The sequence below is a fragment of the Balaenoptera physalus genome (genome assembly GCF_965194825.1).
Source record: "Balaenoptera physalus genome assembly, chromosome: 2".
Classification (NCBI taxonomy): domain Eukaryota; kingdom Metazoa; phylum Chordata; class Mammalia; order Artiodactyla; family Balaenopteridae; genus Balaenoptera; species Balaenoptera physalus.
In genome coordinates this window covers 119,928,389-119,945,056 of record NC_138883.1, presented here as the reverse complement: position 1 = coordinate 119,945,056, position 16,668 = coordinate 119,928,389, and the positions used below count along the sequence as shown (strand labels likewise).

The 16,668-nt window shown below is 35.2% G+C and overlaps 1 protein-coding gene across 9 annotated transcripts in view; it reads right to left on the bottom strand.

Moving 5' to 3' along the window:
* Positions 1 to 16,668, bottom strand: part of PEAK1 (pseudopodium enriched atypical kinase 1) — a 298,121-nt gene that overhangs the window by 137,705 nt on the left and 143,748 nt on the right. For 7 of the 9 annotated variants that reach the window (XM_082452592.1, XM_082452593.1, XM_082452586.1 and 4 more), the window contains one exon: positions 10,050 to 10,213. The exons of the other annotated variants lie outside the window; for them this stretch is intronic. The gene's annotated coding sequence lies outside the window, so the exon portion shown is untranslated. The remainder of the gene's footprint in view (positions 1 to 10,049; positions 10,214 to 16,668) is intronic. 9 annotated transcript variants of the gene reach the window in all.

Sequence of the window (16,668 nt, the reverse complement as noted above, 5' to 3'; positions counted from 1 at the left end):
ATAGTCCTTCAAAGAGAGATGAGAATGTGTATTAGAAACCCGCAAAAGGTTGGCCAAAGTGATCACGTGCAACTCCAACTTTTCTTTTGTATGTGACTGGAGTATCATGGAAACTCCTTATGGAAAAAAAAAAAGTGATCTTTCATTCCTACAGAGTTTTGGCAGTCTTTAAAAAAATTCCTTTGCTGCTTTGCTTGTGTGATAGAGATTATATATAGAATGGTCAGCAACTAGAGGCAAGAGAAAGACTATCTACTTAAAAGCAGATCAAATGACAGTTAAAAGGAAAGATAAAGGGAAACCACATCAGGTTCCTTCACTTTGTCTAGTCTTTGAGCCTGAGGTAATTATCACAGATTCAAACAGCACCAGATGGAAGAGATCCCTTATTGCATTTTAGCTATCAAATGAACAACAATTTCTCAAAGTGCTCTAAGGGACAGTGGATCAACTAACATTCTTCAGTGTACTCAGAGCCCAGTGGGCTAGCAAGGGAAGCCCATTCAGGATGAGTGTAGATATTAGCCAGTCCCTTCCTCTGAGCTTCCCTGGCACCACTATGATAGCACTTATCACTGTTTTGTTATTGTTTATATATGATTCCCTCAAGGGACCTTTATAATACCCCTCCAATCTAACACAGTGCTCTGTGAATGGTAGGGTGCTTAATAAGCTAGTGGATTAAATGCATATTTAGCTATAATGTATACACATTTCCTACAATACACAATGCTCCTCATTCAAAAGATTAAACTGTTTTACAATTCCCTCTACCATTTTGATGTTTCAATTCTCATGGCAGTTTTATTACTTCCTCTATTTCTACAAGGCAAATTTCTTACAATCTCCTCTCTTTCATTTATCTCCAAGGCCTATGTCCAGTTATGAGGCAAGGGCTTTTTGTTTCTTTTTGGTTTAGTTTCTAATGTTCCAGTACTATTTGTTGGAAAGACTAATCTTTCTTCACTGGGCTGCTTCTGCACCTTTGTCAAAAATCAATTGATCATATATATACATATCTAAACAAAGCATCCGCATCTGGTTTCCTTTTAAATATTCCCCATGTGAAACTTACCTGTGCTTTAACACTAGTTATGCAATGGCCCATTATCTATCATCAGAGAGTTCTAAAGCACCAGAATGTTTCATGTTTTCCTTCCTATGTATGTCAAACCAACAGAAGGAAACAAAAGCTGGGCCTGACTCCAAGAAGAATGAGTTTCTTAGGGATCAAGTGTTTCCCTTCATTTCTACAATTTGGTATTTTTAGATAAGCTTTCCTGTGACCATGTGCCAGAATTGTTAAACATCAAAATGTACAAGCCAGAATGATAATACTAATTTTTTTTCCCTCCATTATTCTGTTGCTACTGCATGGGGACAATTACTTCAGAATTCAAATACCAGTGAGGTTAGGAATAACTGGCTCGTCTATTACAAGCATTTGTGCAGATTTCTAGTTTTTCACTGTTATAAGAATGTGGTGGGTGAATCTCCCTTCTAGTAACAGAAACAAGGGGACTCTTTGCATTTATGCTCCTCAATCACCACATATGTTTATTGGTATTCCAGCTGATTGTCATTAACTTAAAACATTTACTGCTAATTACAGTTGGCACAATAAATCAAAGGGTAAAAATGTGTTCTCAACACCCACAGTAATCCTCTCCTTCACAATAAGATTTCTATCTCTTCCCCCATCATCCCTCATGCCAGGATCAGGCCCTTGGTGTAAGGACTTCTAAGTTCTTTTCGAAGTCCAGATAAACATCCTCTTCCTGGGTCATCTTGTCATGGCGTTTTCAGAGGCTAACTCTTCCCACACATCACAACTGACTTCTTACTACCCAGCATTGTTGTCTTGCCAGCAATACATGTGTGAAGGGAGACTTTATGCCACATGGTATAGTCATTTCTTGGTCAGTCATTTCTTGGTCATTCGACTCTACTAGAGAGTATTCCTGCTACAACAATCTCAGTAGTAAAGAATTAAAAGAGCTAATGTGAGAGATGTAAGCTCACATAAATAACTGTTTTCCCAACAAAAGTCTTAAAAATACATTTGAAAACCTACAGAATGAAAGAATTACATTCTTTCAAAATACAATGCAGAATTAACAAGAAGACGGTGGCACTTTAGGTACCAAGAAGAAAACACAAGAGGACAAAGTCACAACACAACAGCAAATCTGCACTATTGACTAGAGTATGTTGCCTACTCATCTATGCTATATTTTATTTTGAGTTCATATGAAAAAATACATTTAAATAAATATCACACATCAATGAAAGATGCAAAATGTACATCTAGTATATCATCATTTATACTTCATATTGTTTATGAGTACTTACATAAGAATATATATTCACCAACCTCATAGAGCATTTTCTCTGGAGAAGGAGGCTAGGAATGAGATTGGAGAGAGATACAAAGAGGATTTCAATCATTCCTAAATTGTTTTGTTTCTTTTAGCAAAAATGACAAAATGTTAGCATTCAATTAATTCTTGCTGGTAAGATAACAGATGTTTGTTATATGATTCTGAATTTTTCTGAATTCATGGAATTACATAATAAAAAAATTTTAAGAGAAATAGAAATAACACCTAATTACATTTTAGCCTGGAAGTAAAGCAGATTTATAAACACAGAAAACATGAGGAAGAACCTTCTTTCTTGGAATAGAGTTACAGCTGACCAAAATACATTTTGAACTACATAAGTCTGAAAGAATACTTAAAGTGATACTGTAATTTCTAAGTAATATTGGGCAAGTAGATTTGCCTCCAAGAGCTTCCATTTAATTTTATGTAAAGCAAGGATGTTGAAGTAAAGTATCTTGGATAACCTCTTCAACTTTAAAAGTCTGTAACTCTTTTTCCCCTAGAGGAGGTAAGTATATCTCTGCACATGTTATTCCTTTTGCCTAGAATAGGAATACTTTTTTCCTCTAGCTTGTTCCCTGGCAGTAAAATCCTATTTATCCAGTAACACTCAGTACATAGGATACCTTCGTGCTTTGGGAAGCCTTCCCTCACCTTTCCTAAGGAGGAAAAAGCACCATCACAGCTCTGTTCTCATACTCCCATTAAGGACTTGATACACTATCTTTCCATTTATATGTTGCCTGTTCTGTTAGATGGTGAGCCACTGATGACGGGACCTGCACTCTACCCTTCTTTGTATCCCCTGAACCTTCCACAGTGACATGTTTACAGCCAAGAGAGACATAATATACACAAACCACTTAAACCTATGTTAGCACAAAGTTAAAATTTTTTACCTATTGCAAATACTGTTTTCCCCAAGTAAATGATGAATGAATGAATGAATCAGTATGTAAAATGGCATGAAGTTCACTCCATCATTCAGGTCAGTTGATCGTGCCACTAGAAGATAGGGGTATAACCCAGACGATCACTTAATATTCTTTCCAAAAGAATCCACAGGATCATTTCAAATTTTATGCTCTTAGCTTAGAAAGCAAGGATGACATAACTTTTCTTGTTCTCCTTTTGCTTTTCCTCACACTACACAGCTTTTTACAAAGAACATGAAACACTCTTCTTACTTAAGCAAAATATCAGAAACTTAAGATACACTAAACCTTGAACTGAAAAACTGTTACAAAGAAGTGAAAACATTTTATCATATATATTTGGATAATATTCAGTTGGCTGCAACAGTTCATTCAACCCTTGTTCTCAAATGAGGCTGGCTACAGTTCCTAAGATGGAAGAGGAATAGTGTGATAACATGGAGGGGAGAGAGAACTTGGTGGAAAATAGCCAGTAATCCCTCTCAGGAACCCAAGGAAGCAGGAGGGTAGATCTCAGCACCCCTAGTTCTTTCTTGGATCAATCTCCCCAGATTTGGCTCCTGAAATAGTTGTTAACTGGGAGACTCTTGGAATCAATGGGAGTGTCCTGGGAGTCTGCCAACCAGCCACAAGACCTAGAAATGCCCTTGACAATATTTAAGCCAAAGCAGACAACTGCCACCAGATGCGATGGGGGGAATTTGGAGCTCAAAGCTGCACCCTCAGAACTTCTAACCAGGTACTAGTGTAGCTCACCCTAGTCATTTCATTAATTCAGAAGTAACATGACCTTGCATTTTACAAGCCTGAATATTTTGGACCATACTTATTAATTATAATAGGGTTATTTTTTTAAACTTTTTATTTTGAAATTGAAGATTCACAGGAAGTTGCAAAGATAGTACTGAGAAGCCTCATTTACCCTTAAACAAGTTTGCCCCAATAGTCACATCTTGTATAAATACAATACAATATCAAAACCAGGAAACTGACACGGGTACAACGTATGTGTATTCACTGTCACTTTATGACACATGCAGATTACTCTAGCTATCACCACAATCAAGATAGACTATCCCTTCACTGCAAAGATATCCCTTGGTGCTATCTCTTTACAGTCACACCCATCCACCTACCCCTCAACCTTCCCAAACCCCTGGCAACAACTGTGTTGTTCTCCATCCTCATAATTTTGTCATTTTGAGAATGTCATATAAATGGAATAATACATTATGTGACTTTTTGAGACTGGCTTTTTTCATTCAGCATAATGTTCTTGAGATCCATCCAAGCTGTGGTGTGTATCAGTAGATCATTCCTTTTTATTACTGATATCATATTCCATGGTATGGATGTACCACAGTTTGTTTACCTGTTTACCTATTGTAGAACACGTTGGTTGGTACGATCTGTGGCTAGTACAAATAAAGCTGGTATGAAAAACAATGCACATGTTTTCGTGTGGATATGTTTCCATTTTACTGGGTTTAATGCCCAAGAGTGGGATTGCTGCATCACATGGTAAGTGTACATTTAGTTTTTAAAGAAACTATCAAATTATTTTCCAGTGTCTGTACCATTTTATATTCTACCAGCAATATATGAAAGATCTAGTTTCTCTGCATCCTCACCAGCATTTGGTATTGCTATTTTTTATTTTAGCTATTCTAACAAGTGTATAGTGATAACTCATCATGGCATTAATTTTCATTTCCCTAATAGCAAGTGACGTTGAACATCTTTTCAATATGCTTATCTGCCAGTGCTATTAAGATATTTCTTCATGTCTTTTGCCCATTTTTTAATTAATTGTTTTAACTGTTGAGTTTTGAGAGTACTTTAAGTATTCTACATATGACTGTTTTGTCTTCTCATCCTTTTAACTGGGTCTTCTACAGAGTAAAAGTTTTAAATTTTGATCAAGTCCAACTTACCCATTTTTCTTTCTTTTAAAGATTTTGCTTTGCTGTCCTATCTAACTACTCTTCACTAAGCCCCAGATCCTAAAGATTTTCTCCCACATAAAATTTCTAAAAAGTTTTATAGTTTTACATTTAAATCTATGATCCACTTTGAGTTAATTTTTGTATAAGGTGTGAGACTTAGGCTGAGGTTCTCTTTTCCCCCCCCATGAATATTCAATTGTTCTGCACTATTTGATGAAAAGACAATCCATTCTCCATTGAATTGCCTTTACACTTTTGTTAAAAAAAAAAAAAATTAGCTGGCTATACTTGTGTGGGGTTATCTATTCTGTTATAGATTTATGTGTCTATCCTACTGCCAATACCAGTCTTGAGTATTGTGGCTATATAAGTTTTGCAGTCAGGTGGAGTGGTTCCTTCCATTTTATCCTTCTTTTTCAAAATTGTTTTAGCTGTTCTAATTTATTTCCCTTTCCATATAAATTTTAAAATCTTGCCAGGATTTTAGGAATTGAGTTAGCCTATGTATCAAATTAGGGAGAATTGATATCTTTAATATGTTGAGTCTTGATGATAAGTTTACCATCTTGAACTTTGATAATAGGTTAATGTACTTAGTTTTCTACCATTAGGATAAGAAGTACCTATTTGAAAAGGACTGTATATAAATTTAACGGAAAATTTACGCCACTACTATATTTAAAATAGATAACCAACAAGGACCTACTGCATAGCCATAGCACAGGAAACTCTGATCAATATTCCATAATAACCTAAATGGGAAAAGAATTTGAAAAAGAATAGATACGTGTATATGCGTAACTGAATCAATTTATTGTACACCTGAAACTAACACATTGTTAATCAACTGTGCTCCAATATAAAATAAAAATTTTTAAAAAGACAAACTGGGGCTTCCCTGGTGGTGCAGTGGTTGAGAATCTGCCTGCCAATGCAGGGGACACGGGTTCGAGCCCTGGTCCGGGAAGATCCCACATGCTGCGGAGCAAATGGGCCCGTGAGCCACAATTACTGAGCTTGCGCGTCTGGAGCCTGTGCTCCGCAACAAGAGAGGCCGCGAGAGTGAGAGGCCCGCGCACCGCGATGAAGAGTGGCCCCCGCTTGCCACAACTAGAGAAAGCCCTCGCACAGAAACAAAGATCCAACACAGCCATAAATAAATAAATAAATAATAAAATTAAAAAAAAAAAAAAGACAAACTGGTTTCCAGATTCATTACTATTTTAGTTTTTAGTAACAGTATCAGTTACTGAGACTGAAAAACAAGGAAGAATTTTCTTGGGATAAAGAGAAAGGCAAATAAGACTTTAAGGAAGGACAGCTGAGTAAAGAGGTCAGTTTTGCATTTTTTCCTCACCCATGTCTCCTATCTTTCTCTGTCTTCTGTATCTCAGATAAAACGCAGGTCTAATGATATCATCTTCAAGTAATTTAACCTTTACTTAGTAGATTAAGTTGTCTTTTCCATTAAATAATAACTAACACTTTAAGAACATAATCAAAACAATGATAAATTATTGACAAAATAAAACTGATGTTGCAAAAGAAAAATACTATGTATCTAAAGGGAACATAATTTTACAAAGCTGAAATGAGAATGCTGCTAATAAGACCTCTCCCTTTAAAAAAAAAAAAAAAAGACCTCTCCTTATCTGCCACTAGGTAAATAAAAACTTCACAAGTTGAAGTTTTGAAGTATTGAATGTTTGTAAACTAGAATAAACTCCTGGTTAAGAGCTCAGGTCATGGAGTCAGATAGACCTGGCTCTACCTTGAACTAGCAACTTGATGTAGGGCAATTTACACAACTTCTTTGAGAATGTGTTTCCTCGTATGTAAGATGGAGATATTTAATAATAGGACCTATGTCAAATAGAGAGGTGAAGCTTCAGATAATGCATATTAAGCACAAATCCGAATGCTTGGCATATGGTAATCACTCAATACACATTAATTACTATTACTTTTAATTCCTTTTTGTCTGGGCAAATTACACCTAGGCTTCCCTCCATAAGGACATTTGTCTTAAATGGAGCCTATCAAGCTTTATGAATTTTAAGATTCCTGATAGATACATTGTTTAGAGTGGTCTTACTGTCTGCAAGTATATACTTCCCTTACTCCCAAGAACCATAATTTTAAGCTAATGAACTGAACTTAGATAAAACTGGGTGTTTGGCTCAACTTTAACATAGCTAGAACACATCTTTTAAATTTCAGCCTCTTCAAAGTGGCCATGATAGTTTGCACAGTTAGAAATGTGAATTTCTAATTGTACAAATTAGAAATTCTGTCAGTTGCACAATCAGAAGTCTGATTCCATTCCTTCATCAAAAGCCACAGTAGATTTGGGATTTTGGAGGCACCCAGCTTAGATGGGGCCAGAAAAATTAAATAATATGTAATTCAGGTGGTCTCATGTAGGTGAATTACATGACCTCTCAACTGGACTTGATGGGAGAATCAAGGCAATTCTTTTGTTTTATTTTGTAGAGAGGTCAAGTTCTAATTTAATCTGTTCCTTGTTAATATTATGATCCTAAAAACAAAATTGGTAGTTAAAAAAAGTAGAAATTAATGATTAAAAAAATCCACTGCCTGTGGATTTCAATGATCCTATCCATGGTTACCAAAAATCACTGAGAGATGAATTTAAATGGAAGTAAGAGTTTGATAAGGAGTGGTAAAAGTATCATGATAAAAATTTTGATAATGTTCTTTGTTTTTGGTTCATTAATGAACCTGTGGTTATATGAGACTATAGAATCAAATATAATCAAACGGGTAAAGAAAACTTAGATCATTAATGGAGAAGACAGGGACGTTTGGTAACTTTCTTTTTTTCTTTTCTTTTTTTTTTGGCCACACCACGTGGCTTGTGGGATCTTAGTTCCCTGATCAGGGATCGAACCCGGGCCCAGGACAGTGAATGCACAGAGTCTTAACCACTGGAGAGCCAGGGAATCCCCCAGGGACTTTCTGCGTATTATCGTGCTTGTATGAGTGAATATTCAGCACTTAAATTTCTGCTGTGTTTCAAAAGTTACTTTCTTCAACTTTAATTTTTTAATGGTTCAGGACTAGAAAGAATTTGCTGGACATTTTTAAAAGGCCACATGCTGGTACATGGTTGGTAGTGACAAGAACATGGAAAGTTCTAATTATGCCATAAGTAGAAGTTTAACCAATAATTGGACAATTTTTTTCAAAAAATCAATGTTAAGGTATTTTCTATCCAGGTTAATGTTAACACAGGGAAGAGTGATTAGAACATTCATTCCTTACATACTACTTATCATGGGTTACACTTGCCAATTTAAATAATTTTCTTGAAATAATAGGTCCTGCATTCCTTAGAATCATTAGGACTAGTAATTGATACTGTATTTGACTGATTTTTCACATGCCCTGATTTCACAGCAAGGACGTAGTTGTACTCAATTACACCCACTCACTACCAAGACACACTGACTCAAGCAAACAAATGATTATACCTCAAAATCAAATTAATAGACTTCCAATGAATACAAGTTCTAATTCTTCACTAGGATGTGATTAAAAAATTGCAAACATTTGAGTCTTCACAAAACATGTATTGAAACAATTCTGGCCTAAGATCAAGGAGATTTAAGAAGACTGACAAAGAATCTTTAAGTCTTTCTATAATTGCTTTCCACTCTACTTAAAATATAACAGTCACTGCAATTTCACAATAAGAAATAATTTTATAATCTTTTCAAATTTCTCTCTCCTTTTCTATTTTGGATCCTTGTGTCTTTTTTTTTTTTTAATGACATAAAGATTTAAAACCTTGTATCTTTTATAAACCTAAATTCCTAAGGAATAGGGGCAGAGGATAAAATAAAGATTAAATTAAAATAAGATGTCAGACATAAAGAGGTTGAAATAAAAGGGTGGAAAAAGATATATCACGCACACGTAAAGGTGGTGGAGTGCGTATATTAGTAACAAACAGAATACAGGCATACCTTGTTTTACAGTGCTCTGCTTTGCTATGCTTCGCATATGTGACATTTTTTACAAAGTGAAGGTTTGTGGCAACCCTGCATCCAGCAAGTCTATCAACACTTTTTCCAACAGCATTTGCTCACTTCATGTCTATGCGTTGCATTTTGGTAATTCTCACAATATTTCAAACTATCTCATTATTATTACATTTGTTATGGTGCTCTGTGATAAGTGATCTTAGATGTTACTATTTTAATTGTTTTGGGGCACCAAGAATTGTGTCTGTATAACATAGCAAACTTAATCAATAAATGTATGTGTTCTGACCACTCCACAAAAAAAAAAAGATGTCAGATATGAAAGGAAAAAGATCAAGAGACCAGATGTCACATAAGGAAACTAAAAAATAATATGAAATAAGGTTCAGAAAGCAAAACTAAAAAACATTTGCATGTGTGATAGGATACCACCATTTACGTTGCCTGGGTTATTTCTATGAAAGGAAAATATATCTGGTAAAGGACGGACCTATAAGTATACTAGTACTATGCCATATTCTTACTCAAATAAGCTTACCTGTTTCTATGTTAAGAAGTTCATAACCTGGGAAAAAAGCAACATTTCTTTTGGCTAATATCAGGGTCAAGCATTAAGAGGCAAAATAAAATCCTGACTATGCTAAATAAGTTATAAAATTATCAGCTTTATCTATACTTTGGTATTTGTAAGGTAAATATTTAGACTTAAAAATAAAACCTTTCAAGTCATCTAAAGTTCTTGGTGGAAATGTAACATGATATGAGAAATGTGGTTACCATTTAAATTTGAAGTACTTCATCCATTTTGGTGACAAAGGCGGTTTTAGCAGCTATCATTACATTCATTTAAATTTCAAAGTGCTTTGGGTCCTTCCAAGATGAATGTCTTTTCTTCCTTGCCTCTCATTCCTTAACTTATTTTCTGAAGATAGCAATGTTTACTGCAAGAGAACAACAAAAAATAGAGCTAAACTGGAGAAGTAAACTAGTTTTAAATATATTGGACATTTTCTTTCCTTTAGGATATTCTTAATTTCACACTCACTCAACAGTCAAAATTAGACTTATTCATTTAAGAAGTAACTTCCTTACTTAGGAAGCGACATGGATAGAATCTTACACACTCAAGAACTATCCATGCCGTACCTAAGAACCAAGTAACTTATAGGAATCAAACTAGCTAGCACTGATGCACTTGAGGCTTTCTAAGACTTCATCTGATTGTCCTTGTATATTTCTTTTTTTGGCTAGAAATATAAGAATAAGAAACATTAAACTCTATTTCACCTTTATAAAAATCCAATTCTAACAGTCATGATTTCCAACTTTGATATAGCCTCTGTTAAATATGAAAGTAGACATCTCCAATTGCAAAAGTTTCTCTAGCCACTTCGCAGTTTTACTTTAGGCTTAAGTATAAAATATATTTATAATTTGGTATACAAAACATCAATTTGCAGAGACATGGATGGATCTAGGGACTGTCATACAGAGTGAAGTAAGTCAGAAAGAGAAAAACAAATGTTGAATATCAACACATATATGTGGAATCTAGAAAAATGGTAAAGATGAACCTATTTGCAAAGCAGAAATAGAGACATAGATGTAGAGAACAAACATACGGACACCAATGGAGGAAAGGGGGGTGGGATGTTGGGAGACTGGGATTGACATATATACACTACTATGTATAAAATAGATAACTAATGAGAACCTACTATATAGCACAGGGAACTCTACTTAAACCTCTGTGGTGACCTAAATGGAAAGGAAATCCAAAAAGGAGGGGATATATGTATAGGTATAGCTGATTCACTTTGCTGTACAGTAGAAACTAACACAACATAGTAAAGCAACTATACTCCAATAAAAAAAGTTTAAATTAATAAATTTCTATCTATTTCTGACTCCTGAGCACCAATTACATGCATGTTTAAGCTGGCCCAACCCCTAATTTGTTTTCTCTATAACACCAAATACAAGGAAAATAATTGGAAAAGTTAAGAAGAAAGAAAAAGATAATGTGATCACTATTTTTTTAACTTTTTAATATGGGAATTTTCAAATACATATACAAAAGTAAAGAGAATGATGAACCCACATACCCATCACTCAACTTTAACAGTTATCAACATTTTGCCATTCATCTTCATCTGTCCCTCACCTCAGTTCTTTCTCTCTCCTGGAATTATTTTTTGTTGTTGTTAGTTTCTGCTTTATAACAAAGTGAATCAGCTATACATATACATATATCCCCATAACTCCTCCCTCTTGCGTCTCCCTTCCACCCTCCCTATCCCACCCCTCTAGGTGGTCACAAAGCACCGAGCTGATCTCCCTGTGCTATGCAGCTGCTTCCCGCTAGCAATCTATTTTACATTTGGTAGTGTATATGTCCGTGCCACTCTCTCACTTCGTCCCAGCTTACCCTTCCCCCTCCCCGTGTCCTCAAGTCCATTCTCTACGTCTGCATCTTTATTCCTGTCCTGCCCCAAAATTCTTCAGAAGCACTTTTTTATTTTTTTTTTAGATTCCATATATATGTGTTAGCATACAGTATTTGTTCTTCTCTTTCTGACTTACTTCACTCTGTATCACAGACTCTAGGTCTATCCACCTCACTACAAATAACAATTTCGTTTCTTTTTATGGCTGAGTAATATTCCATTGTATATATGTGCCACATCTTCTTTATCCATTCATCTGTCGATGGACATTTAGGTTGCTTCCATGTCCTGGCTATTGTAAATAGAGCTGCAATGAACATTGTGGTACATGACTCTTTGAATTATGGTCTTCAATGTGATCACTTTTAAATGATTCCTAACTGTGCTTACATACTGTAGAATTGAACCTCTCAATAAATTTTAAGACAGCAAAAAAGCATTTTAAAAAGGACGTTTTTGTGCAACATCAAACAATATCTAACTCTGACACAGCTGGGTTATTCATGATGAAAACAATACCCAATGTTCTTACACTGCTTAAATCCACCACTTCATGTGGTACGCAACAATGATGAGCAGCATGTAGGAAAATATTACCAAGAAAAATACATATATATCACCAATATATAGATGAAATGATGATGCCCAGTATCACATAAAGAGTGGCAAAATTAGTCTTCTTTCCATTATAAGTCTTTAAAGAAGAAAAATGCAATTAAATGCCTATTTTATTTTGAAATTTGAATATGAAAAGAAATTGAACTTATGGATATACAAATACTAATAACCTAGAAAAGTACTTAGTGATAGAGAAGTGAAGTGACTTCCCATGGGTAAGTGTTGGTTAGTGGAAAAACTGAAATGAGAACCTACATCTCCTTACTCTTTCCTAACGCAGTGATTATCCTCCCATAATCCACCCTGCGTTCCTTTCCTCTCAGTCCCCAAAATAGTCTTTTTCTGAATGCTTTATTCTGATGTGTTTGGTAGAACTCAAACTCCAAATCTGAAATATCACCTCAACAACTTCCCATGTCAGCTATTACTTTCCACTAGGCTCTATGGAGTCTCCTCTACACATGTGAACTTAGTGATCAAAGATTTGAAAGGAAAGACATGCAGATTTTGAGGCTGCCTACGCTGTGCCTCCCTCCTTCCTGGGGGTGCTCACCACTGAATTCCAGAACAACTGGCATGACGTGAACAGGGTTGTAGGTTAGATGGTAGTAACCTATCAACATTGAATTCCTGATTGTGATTATTTTATCCTGGTTACGTGGCAGAATGTCTTTGTAGGAAATGCACTCTAAAGAATTCAGAGGTGATGCAGTATAATGTCAGCAACTTACACTCAAGTGATTTAGGAAAAATCATCTGTGCTATTCTTAAAATTTGCATATAAGTTTGAAATTATTATAATATAAAAAGAAAAAAAATTTAAATGTATCAGTACATCTGTCACATTTCCAAAATGTCTTCTGTGGAAGTCTAATACAGCTAAATGCTGAAAGTAGTTCTACAGTGAAATAAATTTGGGTAAAGTTACTCACTGTATTCTTTCTTGGTGACTCACAATACATGTGAGCCTATCAAATATTCCTACAGATCATGCATTAGACATACTTTCAATTATCCATCCTTCCAGCCACATATAAATTACATACTTAAGGCCTACTATATGAAAGGAAATGTTCTGAGTAGTACAGATAGACAGATAATAGGGAAGGCAAGATCTCTCACCTCAGAGAGCTTACGTTTTAATACAGAAAGAGACAAATAAATAAACTAACTTCAGATGGTGATAAGTGCTTTGAAGAAAATAAACCTGGGTGTTAGAGACTGGGAAGGTGGAGGTGTTGTTTTAGACAGTGTATCAAGGAAGGCCCTCTGAAGAGATGATGTTCAAGTTGAAATGAGCCAGAAATGGAAAAGTTTAAGGGAAGCATCTTCCAGACGTAGGGCATACACGTCATTAAGATAGGAGCAAGCTTATAATACTCATGGGGAAAAGTTCCTAAATTATCAAAATAATGAAATTTGTGAAAAAAATCTCTTAAGTACCATACCCCTCAAAACAGATGTGAAAATTGGCCAGATTTTAAACTATTTATTAACTCCTATGTAATGACAACAATAAAATAACAATTCTTAAAAATTCTTAACATTTTTTAAACTAACTATGCAAATTCTCTTTGGATGATGATTTTCTATTACTTCATAGCTTCTTTCAGAACCAATCCTTATTTTTATTTTATATTTGAAAACAAAGGTTATTCTCTCTCTGCATGTAAAAAGAAATAAATTGCCTGGTTTTTTTCTTGTTTTTTGCTTTCTGTTTGTTTTTTTCCTGGATGGTGTACTAGTATGTTGGGAAAACATCATGAAGACATGTAGGCAGGAAAAGTATCCCCTGAATGAATGACTATATGCAGCTATGTTACTACCCACTCACTGAGGCAACAGCAACATATACCTAAATTCAAGCCCTCTCTTCTAGAACTGCCACAGCACTGGATATTGCGTATTGCCAAAGAACAACTTCAATTATATACCTTAAGGAAGGAAAATACACTTATGATTATAGAATAGAAACTACATAATCATTCAAGTGTGGCTCAAGTTAACTGTGTGAACATAACACCAAACAAAATCATAGACTGTATATATCAACACTGCTGTACATATTAGACAAATTCTGAGTATTCTAAGAGGGGCCTGACTAGTATGCTAAGCTACAACAGGTAGAAAAAAGAGAATATGCTTTGAAATGTGTTTTGTGTTCTAACTGGCTAACAGGGTTATGTAGAAGACAATACAGAAGCAAAGATGATGAAGAGAAGAGGCTGTATTCTCAAAATTGTGAACTAAGAAGAAAAATCCCTAGATCCTGTAAGTGGGGACAGCGTGAAGTTAAAAATGATATAATGCTGGTGGGGCGGGGGTACATTTTGTTTATGAGTACCAGGGCAACTTCATCACAAAATAAATAAATTTAGGATACATATATGCTAATTTTTAAACATTAATAAGATAGGCATATTGAAACAAAATAGGAAGGAAGGAATTTAACCTTGCATAATTAAAAAGAGAAAAGGTGCCAGTCTGAGAGTAAGATAAACTGGACATTAGCCCCAATTCCCCATTAACTGAGGAACCTCTGATATAACCTTTGACATTTTAAAATCTATCAAAGCCCTATAGGCTCAGTACTGTGTGATCTTATTGACTTTGCTATTTAATTTAATAGTAGGGAACTATTTATTTAGTTCCCTAAGTAAAAGCATTACTTAGAATGAAAACACAACAGTCCGACAGGAATCCTACCGCTTACTTGGGAGCTTTATATTCACATAGAGCAGGGACTGTAAAACTGTGACCCAGGGGCCAAGTCTGACCAGCCACCTGTTTATGTATGACCTGAAAGGTAAGAATGTAGTTTTTACATTTTTAAATAGCAGGAAAAAAAGATCAAAAGAAGAAAAATATTTTGGGGCATAAAAATTATATGAAATTCAAATTTCATTTTCTACAGATAAAGTTTTATCAGAACACAGCTAGCACATTTAAAAATATATCATCTAAGGCTGCTTTTGTACTACAAAGGATTAGCTGAGTGGGTGCAACAAGGACTGTATGGCCCACAAAGTCTAAAATATACACTATCTGGCCCTTTCCAGATAACATTTGCCCGTTCCTGATATAAAGTACATATACTCACATGGTTATGCTCTAAAATGATAGGACTTATATTTTAACACTAGATCAAGTGGTTCATTTTAGTCCTTATCTCCAAGTATTTTATTCCAAGTCTTTCATGTTTCTAATGAAATATTAAATAATAATTTTATATTTAAAATGACTATTCCATAATACTGAGAGAATTTTTGTATACTCGAAAATCCATTTTCCTGATTTGTGAGATTTCTTAGGTATGATAAATCATTTTCTTTGGGTCAGCTTCTGATTTAAAGTTTGTAATGGGCTCCCTGAATTGAAAAATAAATAATAGTTCCTACAGTCGATACAAGATCATTTATAACAATACTGAGGAAAAAGTGAATAAATGGTTAAAAGTTATGTAAAAAATAATAACTGCTTGAGAGCTTCACAATTTTGTAAAGGTGTTAGCATTAAAACTCATTCTAGAATGATTCAACTTCTGCTTCTGAGGGCATGAGGGGGTAAAAAGTCCAGAATAATCCTCTCACTGAGAACAACTAGAACACCGTATAAAATACAGGAGAGGACTATTTTCAGACACTGGCAGTACAGGACTGTGATCCCTGAGAAAAGGGAAACAAATAAGGCGAGCCCTACCATCACCCAAGGCTCTCAGACAGGAAGCAATTTACTACTCCAGTACAGGAGGAAGAACCCAAATAGAGTCTGGCAATCTTGTTGACGTGAGGAGATGGAGAAAAAAGTACAAGGAGGCCAAGGTAGCTAGAATTTATGGGGTAGTGTTCCAGAGAGCAGTGAAAGTGTTCCAGTAATTTAAATGAGGGCTCCCTTGAGTATTTAGCTAAATAAAAACCTGTACATGAGAAGGGTAAATTTCTTGAGACCAGCCAAGAAGAACTTCTAAGGAAAAAAATTACCAGGGAGTTCTAAGACAAAGGATTCACAGAGCTGACATGGGGCCAATATTTCAACAAGTTCCCTCCAGCAAGAGGGGAAAAACCTCACTGAATATACAAGGCTATCAGTAATGACCCCAGAAGGGCCACGTGCAGAAGCAGGGGAAAAGTAGCCCTAAAATAAAAGTTCCTCTAGACCCTCCTGAAAGGTGCTTGGGAGCCTAGAAAGCCTAGAAAGGATCAAACTAATATGCAATTTAAAATGCCTATTAGGAAAAAGTCCAATACACTTTAAAGAAATACCACAAAATCAAGAACTCAACACGTAAAGTTCACAAATACCTGACATTTAATTAAAAATTACTGGACATA